The 18,340-nt window shown below is 45.4% G+C and overlaps 13 non-coding genes and 1 pseudogene across 13 annotated transcripts; all 14 read left to right on the plus strand.

Annotated features, from left to right (window-relative positions):
• The first annotated feature begins 867 nt into the window (after positions 1–867).
• On the plus strand, positions 868–1,058 carry LOC141221246 (U2 spliceosomal RNA). The gene has a single exon (XR_012289286.1). It is a non-coding gene; the product is annotated as a U2 spliceosomal RNA (small nuclear RNA).
• A 1,118-nt stretch (positions 1,059–2,176) lies between these two features.
• LOC141221247 (U2 spliceosomal RNA) lies at positions 2,177–2,367 on the plus strand. The gene has a single exon (XR_012289287.1). It is a non-coding gene; the product is annotated as a U2 spliceosomal RNA (small nuclear RNA).
• A 1,118-nt stretch (positions 2,368–3,485) lies between these two features.
• Positions 3,486–3,676, plus strand: LOC141221248 (U2 spliceosomal RNA). Its single transcript, XR_012289288.1, has one exon. It is a non-coding gene; the product is annotated as a U2 spliceosomal RNA (small nuclear RNA).
• Positions 3,677–4,785: 1,109 nt separating this feature from the next.
• On the plus strand, positions 4,786–4,976 carry LOC141221249 (U2 spliceosomal RNA). Its single transcript, XR_012289289.1, has one exon. It is a non-coding gene; the product is annotated as a U2 spliceosomal RNA (small nuclear RNA).
• Positions 4,977–6,091: 1,115 nt separating this feature from the next.
• LOC141221250 (U2 spliceosomal RNA) lies at positions 6,092–6,282 on the plus strand. Its single transcript, XR_012289290.1, has one exon. It is a non-coding gene; the product is annotated as a U2 spliceosomal RNA (small nuclear RNA).
• A 1,115-nt stretch (positions 6,283–7,397) lies between these two features.
• LOC141221461 (U2 spliceosomal RNA) lies at positions 7,398–7,588 on the plus strand. Its single transcript, XR_012289492.1, has one exon. It is a non-coding gene; the product is annotated as a U2 spliceosomal RNA (small nuclear RNA).
• Positions 7,589–8,703: 1,115 nt separating this feature from the next.
• Positions 8,704–8,894, plus strand: LOC141221251 (U2 spliceosomal RNA). Its single transcript, XR_012289291.1, has one exon. It is a non-coding gene; the product is annotated as a U2 spliceosomal RNA (small nuclear RNA).
• A 1,115-nt stretch (positions 8,895–10,009) lies between these two features.
• Positions 10,010–10,200, plus strand: LOC141221496 (U2 spliceosomal RNA). Its single transcript, XR_012289527.1, has one exon. It is a non-coding gene; the product is annotated as a U2 spliceosomal RNA (small nuclear RNA).
• A 1,115-nt stretch (positions 10,201–11,315) lies between these two features.
• LOC141221533 (U2 spliceosomal RNA) lies at positions 11,316–11,506 on the plus strand. The gene has a single exon (XR_012289562.1). It is a non-coding gene; the product is annotated as a U2 spliceosomal RNA (small nuclear RNA).
• Positions 11,507–12,621: 1,115 nt separating this feature from the next.
• Positions 12,622–12,812, plus strand: LOC141221253 (U2 spliceosomal RNA). The gene has a single exon (XR_012289293.1). It is a non-coding gene; the product is annotated as a U2 spliceosomal RNA (small nuclear RNA).
• A 1,115-nt stretch (positions 12,813–13,927) lies between these two features.
• On the plus strand, positions 13,928–14,118 carry LOC141221254 (U2 spliceosomal RNA). The gene has a single exon (XR_012289294.1). It is a non-coding gene; the product is annotated as a U2 spliceosomal RNA (small nuclear RNA).
• Positions 14,119–15,233: 1,115 nt separating this feature from the next.
• On the plus strand, positions 15,234–15,424 carry LOC141221467 (U2 spliceosomal RNA). Its single transcript, XR_012289498.1, has one exon. It is a non-coding gene; the product is annotated as a U2 spliceosomal RNA (small nuclear RNA).
• A 1,115-nt stretch (positions 15,425–16,539) lies between these two features.
• LOC141221630 (U2 spliceosomal RNA) lies at positions 16,540–16,655 on the plus strand (annotated as a pseudogene).
• A 525-nt stretch (positions 16,656–17,180) lies between these two features.
• Positions 17,181–17,362, plus strand: LOC141221541 (U2 spliceosomal RNA). Its single transcript, XR_012289570.1, has one exon. It is a non-coding gene; the product is annotated as a U2 spliceosomal RNA (small nuclear RNA).
• The last annotated feature ends 978 nt before the right edge of the window (positions 17,363–18,340 follow it).

Raw genomic sequence — 18,340 nt, forward strand, 5'->3', positions numbered from 1 at the left:
AACAGACATATTAGGCAAGCATTTTGGAGCTTTCACCTAAATAACTACAGGTGGTGAGATAAGCTGCACAATATAATTGACCTTTCAGTATATTGTTGCACACACACCATCTATTTAGCAAATGCCCTTGTTATCAACAGCAGCCTTTTAAACTCACCTGAGCTAACAGGTATGTGCGCTGGTTACTCTGCTGCGCTTAAAATTTCTTTTTTGGTTTGCTACAATGCCTTTTCTGAAACGTTGTCTCCTTCTGCTGGAACACTGACTTCTTTCATTTAATGCCTGCAGACTATAAAAGAGAACCCAACCCAAAAAGTTTGGTTGATTAGTCTGTGGCATTCTGTTAAACTGTTGCTTATGGCGGTCTCTGTGAGCTTCTCAGCGACATTCAGCCAGCCAGGTATCCTGCCTGCAGTAGATGGAATGTGGCAATGGAACGCTGGCTGCGCGTGTCATAATAGGCTCTGAGCCTTTATATACCTGTGCACAGCAGCAGCCACCTTCAGTCTGCTGCTGGACAGCCAGCAGCAGCAGCAGCAGCAGGAGAGGTATGTAATCAGGAGCCCTCCTGCTAAGGGTAGACAGCTGCTCATTCCACCCCACCCCCCGCCTTAATTGGTTCTCCTCCCTTCCAACGGTGTTGAGGCGGGTGGGAACAGCAGGGGGTGAAGGTGCTGTGTTTAAAGAGGTGGAGTTATGCAGATCTAAAACGCGTGGATTGCAGCAGCAGCAAGCCGAAAAGTGCAGGCATGTAAGGGATCTAGAGGTTGACAACATGTCTTCTTAACGGGAGTCCAGGAGCTCATCTCCACAAATGGACTTTTCAGGATCCTTGGGTGGCTCCGTAGTTTGAAACCAATTCTGGTTATCGCTTCTCGGCCTTTTGGCTAAGATCAAGTGTAGTATCTGTTCTTATCAGTTTAATATCTGATACGTCCCCTATCTGGGGACCATATATTAAATGGATTTTTAGAACAGGGAGATGGAAAAAGAGCTTGCTCTGTCCACTCCACGCATTGACCTGGTATTGCAGTATCTCCAGGACCGGTGCACCCCTTCTTTAATGCAGTTTCTAAAATCAGAAAGAATTGAATTCAATGTTTTTTGTTCATTTTGCTTGTTTGTCGGATTTTGGGATGGACTCTTTGGCTTTGCTTTTCTTCTCCTCATTGGATTTTTCATGTTCAAAGTTGCAGAAGCCAGATTACAAGCTCATTTTGGTTCAACTTCAGCAACTGTGCATTGCATTGCCATGTAATGTGATGCAATGCTATCTTTCTAGCTCTCCCTTTTTACTTCCTTTTGGATAAACAGACATATTAGGCAAGCATTTTGGAGCTTTCACCTAAATAACTACAGGTGGTGAGATAAGCTGCACAATATAATTGACCTTTCAGTATATTGTTGCACACACACCATCTATTTAGCAAATGCCCTTGTTATCAACAGCAGCCTTTTAAACTCACCTGAGCTAACAGGTATGTGCGCTGGTTACTCTGCTGCGCTTAAAATTTCTTTTTTGGTTTGCTACAATGCCTTTTCTGAAACGTTGTCTCCTTCTGCTGGAACACTGACTTCTTTCATTTAATGCCTGCAGACTATAAAAGAGAACCCAACCCAAAAAGTTTGGTTGATTAGTCTGTGGCATTCTGTTAAACTGTTGCTTATGGCGGTCTCTGTGAGCTTCTCAGCGACATTCAGCCAGCCAGGTATCCTGCCTGCAGTAGATGGAATGTGGCAATGGAACGCTGGCTGCGCGTGTCATAATAGGCTCTGAGCCTTTATATACCTGTGCACAGCAGCAGCCACCTTCAGTCTGCTGCTGGACAGCCAGCAGCAGCAGCAGCAGCAGGAGAGGTATGTAATCAGGAGCCCTCCTGCTAAGGGTAGACAGCTGCTCATTCCACCCCACCCCCCGCCTTAATTGGTTCTCCTCCCTTCCAACGGTGTTGAGGCGGGTGGGAACAGCAGGGGGTGAAGGTGCTGTGTTTAAAGAGGTGGAGTTATGCAGATCTAAAACGCGTGGATTGCAGCAGCAGCAAGCCGAAAAGTGCAGGCATGTAAGGGATCTAGAGGTTGACAACATGTCTTCTTAACGGGAGTCCAGGAGCTCATCTCCACAAATGGACTTTTCAGGATCCTTGGGTGGCTCCGTAGTTTGAAACCAATTCTGGTTATCGCTTCTCGGCCTTTTGGCTAAGATCAAGTGTAGTATCTGTTCTTATCAGTTTAATATCTGATACGTCCCCTATCTGGGGACCATATATTAAATGGATTTTTAGAACAGGGAGATGGAAAAAGAGCTTGCTCTGTCCACTCCACGCATTGACCTGGTATTGCAGTATCTCCAGGACCGGTGCACCCCTTCTTTAATGCAGTTTCTAAAATCAGAAAGAATTGAATTCAATGTTTTTTGTTCATTTTGCTTGTTTGTCGGATTTTGGGATGGACTCTTTGGCTTTGCTTTTCTTCTCCTCATTGGATTTTTCATGTTCAAAGTTGCAGAAGCCAGATTACAAGCTCATTTTGGTTCAACTTCAGCAACTGTGCATTGCATTGCCATGTAATGTGATGCAATGCTATCTTTCTAGCTCTCCCTTTTTACTTCCTTTTGGATAAACAGACATATTAGGCAAGCATTTTGGAGCTTTCACCTAAATAACTACAGGTGGTGAGATAAGCTGCACAATATAATTGACCTTTCAGTATATTGTTGCACACACACCATCTATTTAGCAAATGCCCTTGTTATCAACAGCAGCCTTTAAAACTCACCTGAGCTAACAGGTATGTGCGCTGGTTACTCTGCTGCGCTTAAAATTTCTTTTTTGGTTTGCTACAATGCCTTTTCTGAAACGTTGTCTCCTTCTGCTGGAACACTGACTTCTTTCATTTAATGCCTGCAGACTATAAAAGAGAACCCAACCCAAAAAGTTTGGTTGATTAGTCTGTGGCATTCTGTTAAACTGTTGCTTATGGCGGTCTCTGTGAGCTTCTCAGCGACATTCAGCCAGCCAGGTATCCTGCCTGCAGTAGATGGAATGTGGCAATGGAACGCTGGCTGCGCGTGTCATAATAGGCTCTGAGCCTTTATATACCTGTGCACAGCAGCAGCCACCTTCAGTCTGCTGCTGGACAGCCAGCAGCAGCAGCAGCAGCAGGAGAGGTATGTAATCAGGAGCCCTCCTGCTAAGGGTAGACAGCTGCTCGTTCCACCCCACCCCCCGCCTTAATTGGTTCTCCTCCCTTCCAACGGTGTTGAGGCGGGTGGGAACAGCAGGGGGTGAAGGTGCTGTGTTTAAAGAGGTGGAGTTATGCAGATCTAAAACGCGTGGATTGCAGCAGCAGCAAGCCGAAAAGTGCAGGCATGTAAGGGATCTAGAGGTTGACAACATGTCTTCTTAACGGGAGTCCAGGAGCTCATCTCCACAAATGGACTTTTCAGGATCCTTGGGTGGCTCCGTAGTTTGAAACCAATTCTGGTTATCGCTTCTCGGCCTTTTGGCTAAGATCAAGTGTAGTATCTGTTCTTATCAGTTTAATATCTGATACGTCCCCTATCTGGGGACCATATATTAAATGGATTTTTAGAACAGGGAGATGGAAAAAGAGCTTGCTCTGTCCACTCCACGCATTGACCTGGTATTGCAGTATCTCCAGGACCGGTGCACCCCTTCTTTAATGCAGTTTCTAAAATCAGAAAGAATTGAATTCAATGTTTTTTGTTCATTTTGCTTGTTTGTCGGATTTTGGGATGGACTCTTTGGCTTTGCTTTTCTTCTCCTCATTGGATTTTTCATGTTCAAAGTTGCAGAAGCCAGATTACAAGCTCATTTTGGTTCAACTTCAGCAACTGTGCATTGCATTGCCATGTAATGTGATGCAATGCTATCTTTCTAGCTCTCCCTTTTTACTTCCTTTTGGATAAACAGACATATTAGGCAAGCATTTTGGAGCTTTCACCTAAATAACTACAGGTGGTGAGATAAGCTGCACAATATAATTGACCTTTCAGTATATTGTTGCACACACACCATCTATTTAGCAAATGCCCTTGTTATCAACAGCAGCCTTTTAAACTCACCTGAGCTAACAGGTATGTGCGCTGGTTACTCTGCTGCGCTTAAAATTTCTTTTTTGGTTTGCTACAATGCCTTTTCTGAAACGTTGTCTCCTTCTGCTGGAACACTGACTTCTTTCATTTAATGCCTGCAGACTATAAAAGAGAACCCAACCCAAAAAGTTTGGTTGATTAGTCTGTGGCATTCTGTTAAACTGTTGCTTATGGCGGTCTCTGTGAGCTTCTCAGCGACATTCAGCCAGCCAGGTATCCTGCCTGCAGTAGATGGAATGTGGCAATGGAACGCTGGCTGCGCGTGTCATATTAGGCTCTGAGCCTTTATATACCTGTGCACAGCAGCAGCCACCTTCAGTCTGCTGCTGGACAGCCAGCAGCAGCAGGAGAGGTATGTAATCAGGAACCCTCCTGCTAAGGGTAGACAGCTGCTCGTTCCACCCCACCCCCCGCCTTAATTGGTTCTCCTCCCTTCCAACGGTGTTGAGGCGGGTGGGAACAGCAGGGGGTGAAGGTGCTGTGTTTAAAGAGGTGGAGTTATGCAGATCTAAAACGCGTGGATTGCAGCAGCAGCAAGCCGAAAAGTGCAGGCATGTAAGGGATCTAGAGGTTGACAACATGTCTTCTTAACGGGAGTCCAGGAGCTCATCTCCACAAATGGACTTTTCAGGATCCTTGGGTGGCTCCGTAGTTTGAAACCAATTCTGGTTATCGCTTCTCGGCCTTTTGGCTAAGATCAAGTGTAGTATCTGTTCTTATCAGTTTAATATCTGATACGTCCCCTATCTGGGGACCATATATTAAATGGATTTTTAGAACAGGGAGATGGAAAAAGAGCTTGCTCTGTCCACTCCACGCATTGACCTGGTATTGCAGTATCTCCAGGACCGGTGCACCCCTTCTTTAATGCAGTTTCTAAAATCAGAAAGAATTGAATTCAATGTTTTTTGTTCATTTTGCTTGTTTGTCGGATTTTGGGATGGACTCTTTGGCTTTGCTTTTCTTCTCCTCATTGGATTTTTCATGTTCAAAGTTGCAGAAGCCAGATTACAAGCTCATTTTGGTTCAACTTCAGCAACTGTGCATTGCATTGCCATGTAATGTGATGCAATGCTATCTTTCTAGCTCTCCCTTTTTACTTCCTTTTGGATAAACAGACATATTAGGCAAGCATTTTGGAGCTTTCACCTAAATAACTACAGGTGGTGAGATAAGCTGCACAATATAATTGACCTTTCAGTATATTGTTGCACACACACCATCTATTTAGCAAATGCCCTTGTTATCAACAGCAGCCTTTTAAACTCACCTGAGCTAACAGGTATGTGCGCTGGTTACTCTGCTGCGCTTAAAATTTCTTTTTTGGTTTGCTACAATGCCTTTTCTGAAACGTTGTCTCCTTCTGCTGGAACACTGACTTCTTTCATTTAATGCCTGCAGACTATAAAAGAGAACCCAACCCAAAAAGTTTGGTTGATTAGTCTGTGGCATTCTGTTAAACTGTTGCTTATGGCGGTCTCTGTGAGCTTCTCAGCGACATTCAGCCAGCCAGGTATCCTGCCTGCAGTAGATGGAATGTGGCAATGGAACGCTGGCTGCGCGTGTCATAATAGGCTCTGAGCCTTTATATACCTGTGCACAGCAGCAGCCACCTTCAGTCTGCTGCTGGACAGCCAGCAGCAGCAGCAGCAGGAGAGGTATGTAATCAGGAGCCCTCCTGCTAAGGGTAGACAGCTGCTCGTTCCACCCCACCCCCCGCCTTAATTGGTTCTCCTCCCTTCCAACGGTGTTGAGGCGGGTGGGAACAGCAGGGGGTGAAGGTGCTGTGTTTAAAGAGGTGGAGTTATGCAGATCTAAAACGCGTGGATTGCAGCAGCAGCAAGCCGAAAAGTGCAGGCATGTAAGGGATCTAGAGGTTGACAACATGTCTTCTTAACGGGAGTCCAGGAGCTCATCTCCACAAATGGACTTTTCAGGATCCTTGGGTGGCTCCGTAGTTTGAAACCAATTCTGGTTATCGCTTCTCGGCCTTTTGGCTAAGATCAAGTGTAGTATCTGTTCTTATCAGTTTAATATCTGATACGTCCCCTATCTGGGGACCATATATTAAATGGATTTTTAGAACAGGGAGATGGAAAAAGAGCTTGCTCTGTCCACTCCACGCATTGACCTGGTATTGCAGTATCTCCAGGACCGGTGCACCCCTTCTTTAATGCAGTTTCTAAAATCAGAAAGAATTGAATTCAATGTTTTTTGTTCATTTTGCTTGTTTGTCGGATTTTGGGATGGACTCTTTGGCTTTGCTTTTCTTCTCCTCATTGGATTTTTCATGTTCAAAGTTGCAGAAGCCAGATTACAAGCTCATTTTGGTTCAACTTCAGCAACTGTGCATTGCATTGCCATGTAATGTGATGCAATGCTATCTTTCTAGCTCTCCCTTTTTACTTCCTTTTGGATAAACAGACATATTAGGCAAGCATTTTGGAGCTTTCACCTAAATAACTACAGGTGGTGAGATAAGCTGCACAATATAATTGACCTTTCAGTATATTGTTGCACACACACCATCTATTTAGCAAATGCCCTTGTTATCAACAGCAGCCTTTTAAACTCACCTGAGCTAACAGGTATGTGCGCTGGTTACTCTGCTGCGCTTAAAATTTCTTTTTTGGTTTGCTACAATGCCTTTTCTGAAACGTTGTCTCCTTCTGCTGGAACACTGACTTCTTTCATTTAATGCCTGCAGACTATAAAAGAGAACCCAACCCAAAAAGTTTGGTTGATTAGTCTGTGGCATTCTGTTAAACTGTTGCTTATGGCGGTCTCTGTGAGCTTCTCAGCGACATTCAGCCAGCCAGGTATCCTGCCTGCAGTAGATGGAATGTGGCAATGGAACGCTGGCTGCGCGTGTCATATTAGGCTCTGAGCCTTTATATACCTGTGCACAGCAGCAGCCACCTTCAGTCTGCTGCTGGACAGCCAGCAGCAGCAGCAGCAGGAGAGGTATGTAATCAGGAGCCCTCCTGCTAAGGGTAGACAGCTGCTCGTTCCACCCCACCCCCCGCCTTAATTGGTTCTCCTCCCTTCCAACGGTGTTGAGGCGGGTGGGAACAGCAGGGGGTGAAGGTGCTGTGTTTAAAGAGGTGGAGTTATGCAGATCTAAAACGCGTGGATTGCAGCAGCAGCAAGCCGAAAAGTGCAGGCATGTAAGGGATCTAGAGGTTGACAACATGTCTTCTTAACGGGAGTCCAGGAGCTCATCTCCACAAATGGACTTTTCAGGATCCTTGGGTGGCTCCGTAGTTTGAAACCAATTCTGGTTATCGCTTCTCGGCCTTTTGGCTAAGATCAAGTGTAGTATCTGTTCTTATCAGTTTAATATCTGATACGTCCCCTATCTGGGGACCATATATTAAATGGATTTTTAGAACAGGGAGATGGAAAAAGAGCTTGCTCTGTCCACTCCACGCATTGACCTGGTATTGCAGTATCTCCAGGACCGGTGCATCCCTTCTTTAATGCAGTTTCTAAAATCAGAAAGAATTGAATTCAATGTTTTTTGTTCATTTTGCTTGTTTGTCGGATTTTGGGATGGACTCTTTGGCTTTGCTTTTCTTCTCCTCATTGGATTTTTCATGTTCAAAGTTGCAGAAGCCAGATTACAAGCTCATTTTGGTTCAACTTCAGCAACTGTGCATTGCATTGCCATGTAATGTGATGCAATGCTATCTTTCTAGCTCTCCCTTTTTACTTCCTTTTGGATAAACAGACATATTAGGCAAGCATTTTGGAGCTTTCACCTAAATAACTACAGGTGGTGAGATAAGCTGCACAATATAATTGACCTTTCAGTATATTGTTGCACACACACCATCTATTTAGCAAATGCCCTTGTTATCAACAGCAGCCTTTTAAACTCACCTGAGCTAACAGGTATGTGCGCTGGTTACTCTGCTGCGCTTAAAATTTCTTTTTTGGTTTGCTACAATGCCTTTTCTGAAACGTTGTCTCCTTCTGCTGGAACACTGACTTCTTTCATTTAATGCCTGCAGACTATAAAAGAGAACCCAACCCAAAAAGTTTGGTTGATTAGTCTGTGGCATTCTGTTAAACTGTTGCTTATGGCGGTCTCTGTGAGCTTCTCAGCGACATTCAGCCAGCCAGGTATCCTGCCTGCAGTAGATGGAATGTGGCAATGGAACGCTGGCTGCGCGTGTCATAATAGGCTCTGAGCCTTTATATACCTTTGCACAGCAGCAGCCACCTTCAGTCTGCTGCTGGACAGCCAGCAGCAGCAGCAGCAGGAGAGGTATGTAATCAGGAGCCCTCCTGCTAAGGGTAGACAGCTGCTCGTTCCACCCCACCCCCCGCCTTAATTGGTTCTCCTCCCTTCCAACGGTGTTGAGGCGGGTGGGAACAGCAGGGGGTGAAGGTGCTGTGTTTAAAGAGGTGGAGTTATGCAGATCTAAAACGCGTGGATTGCAGCAGCAGCAAGCCGAAAAGTGCAGGCATGTAAGGGATCTAGAGGTTGACAACATGTCTTCTTAACGGGAGTCCAGGAGCTCATCTCCACAAATGGACTTTTCAGGATCCTTGGGTGGCTCCGTAGTTTGAAACCAATTCTGGTTATCGCTTCTCGGCCTTTTGGCTAAGATCAAGTGTAGTATCTGTTCTTATCAGTTTAATATCTGATACGTCCCCTATCTGGGGACCATATATTAAATGGATTTTTAGAACAGGGAGATGGAAAAAGAGCTTGCTCTGTCCACTCCACGCATTGACCTGGTATTGCAGTATCTCCAGGACCGGTGCACCCCTTCTTTAATGCAGTTTCTAAAATCAGAAAGAATTGAATTCAATGTTTTTTGTTCATTTTGCTTGTTTGTCGGATTTTGGGATGGACTCTTTGGCTTTGCTTTTCTTCTCCTCATTGGATTTTTCATGTTCAAAGTTGCAGAAGCCAGATTACAAGCTCATTTTGGTTCAACTTCAGCAACTGTGCATTGCATTGCCATGTAATGTGATGCAATGCTATCTTTCTAGCTCTCCCTTTTTACTTCCTTTTGGATAAACAGACATATTAGGCAAGCATTTTGGAGCTTTCACCTAAATAACTACAGGTGGTGAGATAAGCTGCACAATATAATTGACCTTTCAGTATATTGTTGCACACACACCATCTATTTAGCAAATGCCCTTGTTATCAACAGCAGCCTTTTAAACTCACCTGAGCTAACAGGTATGTGCGCTGGTTACTCTGCTGCGCTTAAAATTTCTTTTTTGGTTTGCTACAATGCCTTTTCTGAAACGTTGTCTCCTTCTGCTGGAACACTGACTTCTTTCATTTAATGCCTGCAGACTATAAAAGAGAACCCAACCCAAAAAGTTTGGTTGATTAGTCTGTGGCATTCTGTTAAACTGTTGCTTATGGCGGTCTCTGTGAGCTTCTCAGCGACATTCAGCCAGCCAGGTATCCTGCCTGCAGTAGATGGAATGTGGCAATGGAACGCTGGCTGCGCGTGTCATAATAGGCTCTGAGCCTTTATATACCTGTGCACAGCAGCAGCCACCTTCAGTCTGCTGCTGGACAGCCAGCAGCAGCAGCAGCAGGAGAGGTATGTTATCAGGAGCCCTCCTGCTAAGGGTAGACAGCTGCTCGTTCCACCCCACCCCCCGCCTTAATTGGTTCTCCTCCCTTCCAACGGTGTTGAGGCGGGTGGGAACAGCAGGGGGTGAAGGTGCTGTGTTTAAAGAGGTGGAGTTATGCAGATCTAAAACGCGTGGATTGCAGCAGCAGCAAGCCGAAAAGTGCAGGCATGTAAGGGATCTAGAGGTTGACAACATGTCTTCTTAACGGGAGTCCAGGAGCTCATCTCCACAAATGGACTTTTCAGGATCCTTGGGTGGCTCCGTAGTTTGAAACCAATTCTGGTTATCGCTTCTCGGCCTTTTGGCTAAGATCAAGTGTAGTATCTGTTCTTATCAGTTTAATATCTGATACGTCCCCTATCTGGGGACCATATATTAAATGGATTTTTAGAACAGGGAGATGGAAAAAGAGCTTGCTCTGTCCACTCCACGCATTGACCTGGTATTGCAGTATCTCCAGAACCGGTGCACCCCTTCTTTAATGCAGTTTCTAAAATCAGAAAGAATTGAATTCAATGTTTTTTGTTCATTTTGCTTGTTTGTCGGATTTTGGGATGGACTCTTTGGCTTTGCTTTTCTTCTCCTCATTGGATTTTTCATGTTCAAAGTTGCAGAAGCCAGATTACAAGCTCATTTTGGTTCAACTTCAGCAACTGTGCATTGCATTGCCATGTAATGTGATGCAATGCTATCTTTCTAGCTCTCCCTTTTTACTTCCTTTTGGATAAACAGACATATTAGGCAAGCATTTTGGAGCTTTCACCTAAATAACTACAGGTGGTGAGATAAGCTGCACAATATAATTGACCTTTCAGTATATTGTTGCACACACACCATCTATTTAGCAAATGCCCTTGTTATCAACAGCAGCCTTTTAAACTCACCTGAGCTAACAGGTATGTGCGCTGGTTACTCTGCTGCGCTTAAAATTTCTTTTTTGGTTTGCTACAATGCCTTTTCTGAAACGTTGTCTCCTTCTGCTGGAACACTGACTTCTTTCATTTAATGCCTGCAGACTATAAAAGAGAACCCAACCCAAAAAGTTTGGTTGATTAGTCTGTGGCATTCTGTTAAACTGTTGCTTATGGCGGTCTCTGTGAGCTTCTCAGCGACATTCAGCCAGCCAGGTATCCTGCCTGCAGTAGATGGAATGTGGCAATGGAACGCTGGCTGCGCGTGTCATAATAGGCTCTGAGCCTTTATATACCTGTGCACAGCAGCAGCCACCTTCAGTCTGCTGCTGGACAGCCAGCAGCAGCAGCAGCAGGAGAGGTATGTTATCAGGAGCCCTCCTGCTAAGGGTAGACAGCTGCTCGTTCCACCCCACCCCCCGCCTTAATTGGTTCTCCTCCCTTCCAACGGTGTTGAGGCGGGTGGGAACAGCAGGGGGTGAAGGTGCTGTGTTTAAAGAGGTGGAGTTATGCAGATCTAAAACGCGTGGATTGCAGCAGCAGCAAGCCGAAAAGTGCAGGCATGTAAGGGATCTAGAGGTTGACAACATGTCTTCTTAACGGGAGTCCAGGAGCTCATCTCCACAAATGGACTTTTCAGGATCCTTGGGTGGCTCCGTAGTTTGAAACCAATTCTGGTTATCGCTTCTCGGCCTTTTGGCTAAGATCAAGTGTAGTATCTGTTCTTATCAGTTTAATATCTGATACGTCCCCTATCTGGGGACCATATATTAAATGGATTTTTAGAACAGGGAGATGGAAAAAGAGCTTGCTCTGTCCACTCCACGCATTGACCTGGTATTGCAGTATCTCCTAAACCGGTGCACCCCTTCTTTAATGCAGTTTCTAAAATCAGAAAGAATTGAATTCAATGTTTTTTGTTCATTTTGCTTGTTTGTCGGATTTTGGGATGGACTCTTTGGCTTTGCTTTTCTTCTCCTCATTGGATTTTTCATGTTCAAAGTTGCAGAAGCCAGATTACAAGCTCATTTTGGTTCAACTTCAGCAACTGTGCATTGCATTGCCATGTAATGTGATGCAATGCTATCTTTCTAGCTCTCCCTTTTTACTTCCTTTTGGATAAACAGACATATTAGGCAAGCATTTTGGAGCTTTCACCTAAATAACTACAGGTGGTGAGATAAGCTGCACAATATAATTGACCTTTCAGTATATTGTTGCACACACACCATCTATTTAGCAAATGCCCTTGTTATCAACAGCAGCCTTTTAAACTCACCTGAGCTAACAGGTATGTGCGCTGGTTACTCTGCTGCGCTTAAAATTTCTTTTTTGGTTTGCTACAATGCCTTTTCTGAAACGTTGTCTCCTTCTGCTGGAACACTGACTTCTTTCATTTAATGCCTGCAGACTATAAAAGAGAACCCAACCCAAAAAGTTTGGTTGATTAGTCTGTGGCATTCTGTTAAACTGTTGCTTATGGCGGTCTCTGTGAGCTTCTCAGCGACATTCAGCCAGCCAGGCATCCTGCCTGCAGTAGATGGAATGTGGCAATGGAACGCTGGCTGCGCGTGTCATAATAGGCTCTGAGCCTTTATATACCTGTGCACAGCAGCAGCCACCTTCAGTCTGCTGCTGGACAGCCAGCAGCAGCAGCAGCAGGAGAGGTATGTAATCAGGAGCCCTCCTGCTAAGGGTAGACAGCTGCTCGTTCCACCCCACCCCCCGCCTTAATTGGTTCTCCTCCCTTCCAACGGTGTTGAGGCGGGTGGGAACAGCAGGGGGTGAAGGTGCTGTGTTTAAAGAGGTGGAGTTATGCAGATCTAAAACGCGTGGATTGCAGCAGCAGCAAGCCGAAAAGTGCAGGCATGTAAGGGATCTAGAGGTTGACAACATGTCTTCTTAACGGGAGTCCAGGAGCTCATCTCCACAAATGGACTTTTCAGGATCCTTGGGTGGCTCCGTAGTTTGAAACCAATTCTGGTTATCGCTTCTCGGCCTTTTGGCTAAGATCAAGTGTAGTATCTGTTCTTATCAGTTTAATATCTGATACGTCCCCTATCTGGGGACCATATATTAAATGGATTTTTAGAACAGGGAGATGGAAAAAGAGCTTGCTCTGTCCACTCCACGCATTGACCTGGTATTGCAGTATCTCCAGGACCGGTGCACCCCTTCTTTAATGCAGTTTCTAAAATCAGAAAGAATTGAATTCAATGTTTTTTGTTCATTTTGCTTGTTTGTCGGATTTTGGGATGGACTCTTTGGCTTTGCTTTTCTTCTCCTCATTGGATTTTTCATGTTCAAAGTTGCAGAAGCCAGATTACAAGCTCATTTTGGTTCAACTTCAGCAACTGTGCATTGCATTGCCATGTAATGTGATGCAATGCTATCTTTCTAGCTCTCCCTTTTTACTTCCTTTTGGATAAACAGACATATTAGGCAAGCATTTTGGAGCTTTCACCTAAATAACTACAGGTGGTGAGATAAGCTGCACAATATAATTGACCTTTCAGTATATTGTTGCACACACACCATCTATTTAGCAAATGCCCTTGTTATCAACAGCAGCCTTTTAAACTCACCTGAGCTAACAGGTATGTGCGCTGGTTACTCTGCTGCGCTTAAAATTTATTTTTTGGTTTGCTACAATGCCTTTTCTGAAACGTTGTCTCCTTCTGCTGGAACACTGACTTCTTTCATTTAATGCCTGCAGACTATAAAAGAGAACCCAACCCAAAAAGTTTGGTTGATTAGTCTGTGGCATTCTGTTAAACTGTTGCTTATGGCGGTCTCTGTGAGCTTCTCAGCGACATTCAGCCAGCCAGGTATCCTGCCTGCAGTAGATGGAATGTGGCAATGGAACGCTGGCTGCGCGTGTCATAATAGGCTCTGAGCCTTTATATACCTGTGCACAGCAGCAGCCACCTTCAGTCTGCTGCTGGACAGCCAGCAGCAGCAGCAGCAGGAGAGGTATGTAATCAGGAGCCCTCCTGCTAAGGGTAGACAGCTGCTCGTTCCACCCCACCCCCCGCCTTAATTGGTTCTCCTCCCTTCCAACGGTGTTGAGGCGGGTGGGAACAGCAGGGGGTGAAGGTGCTGTGTTTAAAGAGGTGGAGTTATGCAGATCTAAAACGCGTGGATTGCAGCAGCAGCAAGCCGAAAAGTGCAGGCATGTAAGGGATCTAGAGGTTGACAACATGTCTTCTTAACGGGAGTCCAGGAGCTCATCTCCACAAATGGACTTTTCAGGATCCTTGGGTGGCTCCGTAGTTTGAAACCAATTCTGGTTATCGCTTCTCGGCCTTTTGGCTAAGATCAAGTGTAGTATCTGTTCTTATCAGTTTAATATCTGATACGTCCCCTATCTGGGGACCATATATTAAATGGATTTTTAGAACAGGGAGATGGAAAAAGAGCTTGCTCTGTCCACTCCACGCATTGACCTGGTATTGCAGTATCTCCAGGACCGGTGCACCCCTTCTTTAATGCAGTTTCTAAAATCAGAAAGAATTGAATTCAATGTTTTTTGTTCATTTTGCTTGTTTGTCGGATTTTGGGATGGACTCTTTGGCTTTGCTTTTCTTCTCCTCATTGGATTTTTCATGTTCAAAGTTGCAGAAGCCAGATTACAAGCTCATTTTGGTTCAACTTCAGCAACTGTGCATTGCATTGCCATGTAATGTGATGCAATGCTATCTTTCTAGCTCTCCCTTTTTACTTCCTTTTGGATAAACAGACATATTAGGCAAGCATTTTGGAGCTTTCACCTAAATAACTACAGGTGGTGAGATAAGCTGCACAATATAATTGACCTTTCAGTATATTGTTGCACACACACCATCTATTTAGCAAATGCCCTTGTTATCAACAGCAGCCTTTTAAACTCACCTGAGCTAACAGGTATGTGCGCTGGTTACTCTGCTGCGCTTAAAATTTCTTTTTTGGTTTGCTACAATGCCTTTTCTGAAACGTTGTCTCCTTCTGCTGGAACACTGACTTCTTTCATTTAATGCCTGCAGACTATAAAAGAGAACCCAACCCAAAAAGTTTGGTTGATTAGTCTGTGGCATTCTGTTAAACTGTTGCTTATGGCGGTCTCTGTGAGCTTCTCAGCGACATTCAGCCAGCCAGGTATCCTGCCTGCAGTAGATGGAATGTGGCAATGGAACGCTGGCTGCGCGTGTCATAATAGGCTCTGAGCCTTTATATACCTGTGCACAGCAGCAGCCACCTTCAGTCTGCTGCTGGACAGCCAGCAGCAGCAGCAGCAGGAGAGGTATGTAATCAGGAGCCCTCCTGCTAAGGGTAGACAGCTGCTCGTTCCACCCCACCCCCCGCCTTAATTGGTTCTCCTCCCTTCCAACGGTGTTGAGGCGGGTGGGAACAGCAGGGGGTGAAGGTGCTGTGTTTAAAGAGGTGGAGTTATGCAGATCTAAAACGCGTGGATTGCAGCAGCAGCAAGCCGAAAAGTGCAGGCATGTAAGGGATCTAGAGGTTGACAACATGTCTTCTTAACGGGAGTCCAGGAGCTCATCTCCACAAATGGACTTTTCAGGATCCTTGGGTGGCTCCGTAGTTTGAAACCAATTCTGGTTATCGCTTCTCGGCCTTTTGGCTAAGATCAAGTGTAGTATCTGTTCTTATCAGTATAATATCTGATACGTCCCCTATCTGGGGACCATATATTAAATGGATTTTTAGAACAGGGAGATGGAAAAAGAGCTTGCTCTGTCCACTCCACGCATTGACCTGGTATTGCAGTATCTCCAGGACCGGTGCACCCCTTCTTTAATGCAGTTTCTAAAATCAGAAAGAATTGAATTCAATGTTTTTTGTTCATTTTGCTTGTTTGTCGGATTTTGGGATGGACTCTTTGGCTTTGCTTTTCTTCTCCTCATTGGATTTTTCATGTTCAAAGTTGCAGAAGCCAGATTACAAGCTCATTTTGGTTCAACTTCAGCAACTGTGCATTGCATTGCCATGTAATGTGATGCAATGCTATCTTTCTAGCTCTCCCTTTTTACTTCCTTTTGGATAAACAGACATATTAGGCAAGCATTTTGGAGCTTTCACCTAAATAACTACAGGTGGTGAGATAAGCTGCACAATATAATTGACCTTTCAGTATATTGTTGCACACACACCATCTATTTAGCAAATGCCCTTGTTATCAACAGCAGCCTTTTAAACTCACCTGAGCTAACAGGTATGTGCGCTGGTTACTCTGCTGCGCTTAAAATTTCTTTTTTGGTTTGCTACAATGCCTTTTCTGAAACGTTGTCTCCTTCTGCTGGAACACTGACTTCTTTCATTTAATGCCTGCAGACTATAAAAGAGAACCCAACCCAAAAAGTTTGGTTGATTAGTCTGTGGCATTCTGTTAAACTGTTGCTTATGGCGGTCTCTGTGAGCTTCTCAGCGGCATTCAGCCAGCCAGGTATCCTGCCTGCAGTAGATGGAATGTGGCAATGGAACGCTGGCTGCGCGTGTCATAATAGGCTCTGAGCCTTTATATACCTGTGCACAGCAGCAGCCACCTTCAGTCTGCTGCTGGACAGCCAGCAGCAGCAGCAGCAGGAGAGGTATGTAATCAGGAGCCCTCCTGCTAAGGGTAGACAGCTGCTCGTTCCACCCCACCCCCCGCCTTAATTGGTTCTCCTCCCTTCCAACGGTGTTGAGGCGGGTGGGAACAGCAGGGGGTGAAGGTGCTGTGTTTAAAGAGGTGGAGTTATGCAGATCTAAAACGCGTGGATTGCAGCAGCAGCAAGCCGAAAAGTGCAGGCATGTAAGGGATCTAGAGGTTGACAACATGTCTTCTTAACGGGAGTCCAGGAGCTCATCTCCACAAATGGACTTTTCAGGATCCTTGGGTGGCTCCGTAGTTTGAAACCAATTCTGGTTATCGCTTCTCGGCCTTTTGGCTAAGATCAAGTGTAGTATCTTTTGAAAAGGCGGTTTTGTCCTTGGGCTGCTCTAGTAAATTGATGCACATTACACACTGGTTTGGTGCACTTGTTAGTACGCCAGGTGGCTCATAGAGTCATCTGATGGAAAACATGGCCCTCCAGGATCGAAGTCACTAGGCTGGGTAAGTGTGAGGGCTTTGGAGCAATGTGCCCCAGGAGTAGGCGCCCTGGTGGGAGTCCAAGCTTACTGGGACTGGGAACCCCAGAAAGACTTGGGCTTCGTAGCACGCCGCACCTTTGCCAATCATACTTTCTGAGCAACACCCCCTATTCCTGGCCTTCGGGCTAGGAAGGGGAATTTTTATAAACCCGGTCGGAGGTCCGGTCAGCTTTGGGCTGAGAAACCAACACAGGCTCCAGCTCCACTAGGGTGGCAGCCTAGCTGGACGCTGGGAGCACGAAAACGGCTCTTCTCTGGCTTCGGCAAGAGAGAGCATCGGAGATCCCCGACCCTCGCTGTGGCCTTCTGGCTCGGAGGGATGGGGATGGTTTATTGGGGACCCTCTCCTCCGGGAAGGGTCCACATGAATCCTCGCCTCGTGCGCTGTTTTGGTGTGACTTCGGTCACATTTTTCAGTGCCTTGGATGCAGCTTCAATCAAAAAATCTGTTCTTATCAGTTTAATATCTGATACGTCCCCTATCTGGGGACCATATATTAAATGGATTTTTAGAACTGGGAGATGGAAAAAGAGCTTGCTCTGTCCACTCCACGCATTGACCTGGTATTGCAGTATCTCCAGGACCGGTGCACCCCTTCTTTAATGCAGTTTCTAAAATCAGAAAGAATTGAATTCAATGTTTTTTGTTCATTTTGCTTGTTTGTCGGATTTTGGGATGGACTCTTTGGCTTTGCTTTTCTTCTCCTCATTGGATTTTTCATGTTCAAAGTTGCAGAAGCCAGATTACAAGCTCATTTTGGTTCAACTTCAGCAACTGTGCATTGCATTGCCATGTAATGTGATGCAATGCTATCTTTCTAGCTCTCCCTTTTTACTTCCTTTTGGATAAACAGACATATTAGGCAAGCATTTTGGAGCTTTCACCTAAATAACTACAGGTGGTGAGATAAGCTGCACAATATAATTGACCTTTCAGTATATTGTTGCACACACACCATCTATTTAGCAAATGCCCTTGTTATCAACAGCAGCCTTTTAAACTCACCTGAGCTAACAGGTATGTGCGCTGGTTACTCTGCTGCGCTTAAAATTTCTTTTTTGGTTTGCTACAATGCCTTTTCTGAAACGTTGTCTCCTTCTGCTGGAACACTGACTTCTTTCATTTAATGCCTGCAGACTATAAAAGAGAACCCAACCCAAAAAGTTTGGTTGATTAGTCTGTGGCATTCTGTTAAACTGTTGCTTATGGCGGTCTCTGTGAGCTTCTCAGCGGCATTCAGCCAGCCAGGTATCCTGCCTGCAGTAGATGGAATGTGGCAATGGAACGCTGGCTGCGCGTGTCATAATAGGCTCTGAGCCTTTATATACCTGTGCACAGCAGCAGCCACCTTCAGTCTGCTGCTGGACAGCCAGCAGCAGCAGCAGCAGGAGAGGTATGTAATCAGGAGCCCTCCTGCTAAGGGTAGACAGCTGCTCGTTCCACCCCACCCCCCGCCTTAATTGGTTCTCCTCCCTTCCAACGGTGTTGAGGCGGGTGGGAACAGCAGGGGGTGAAGGTGCTGTGTTTAAAGAGGTGGAGTTATGCAGATCTAAAACGCGTGGATTGCAGCAGCAG

This window comes from Phyllobates terribilis, unplaced genomic scaffold, assembly GCF_046119375.1.
Source record: "Phyllobates terribilis strain yellow unplaced genomic scaffold, ASM4611937v1 Scaffold_325__1_contigs__length_2139453, whole genome shotgun sequence".
NCBI classification, from domain to species: domain Eukaryota; kingdom Metazoa; phylum Chordata; class Amphibia; order Anura; family Dendrobatidae; genus Phyllobates; species Phyllobates terribilis.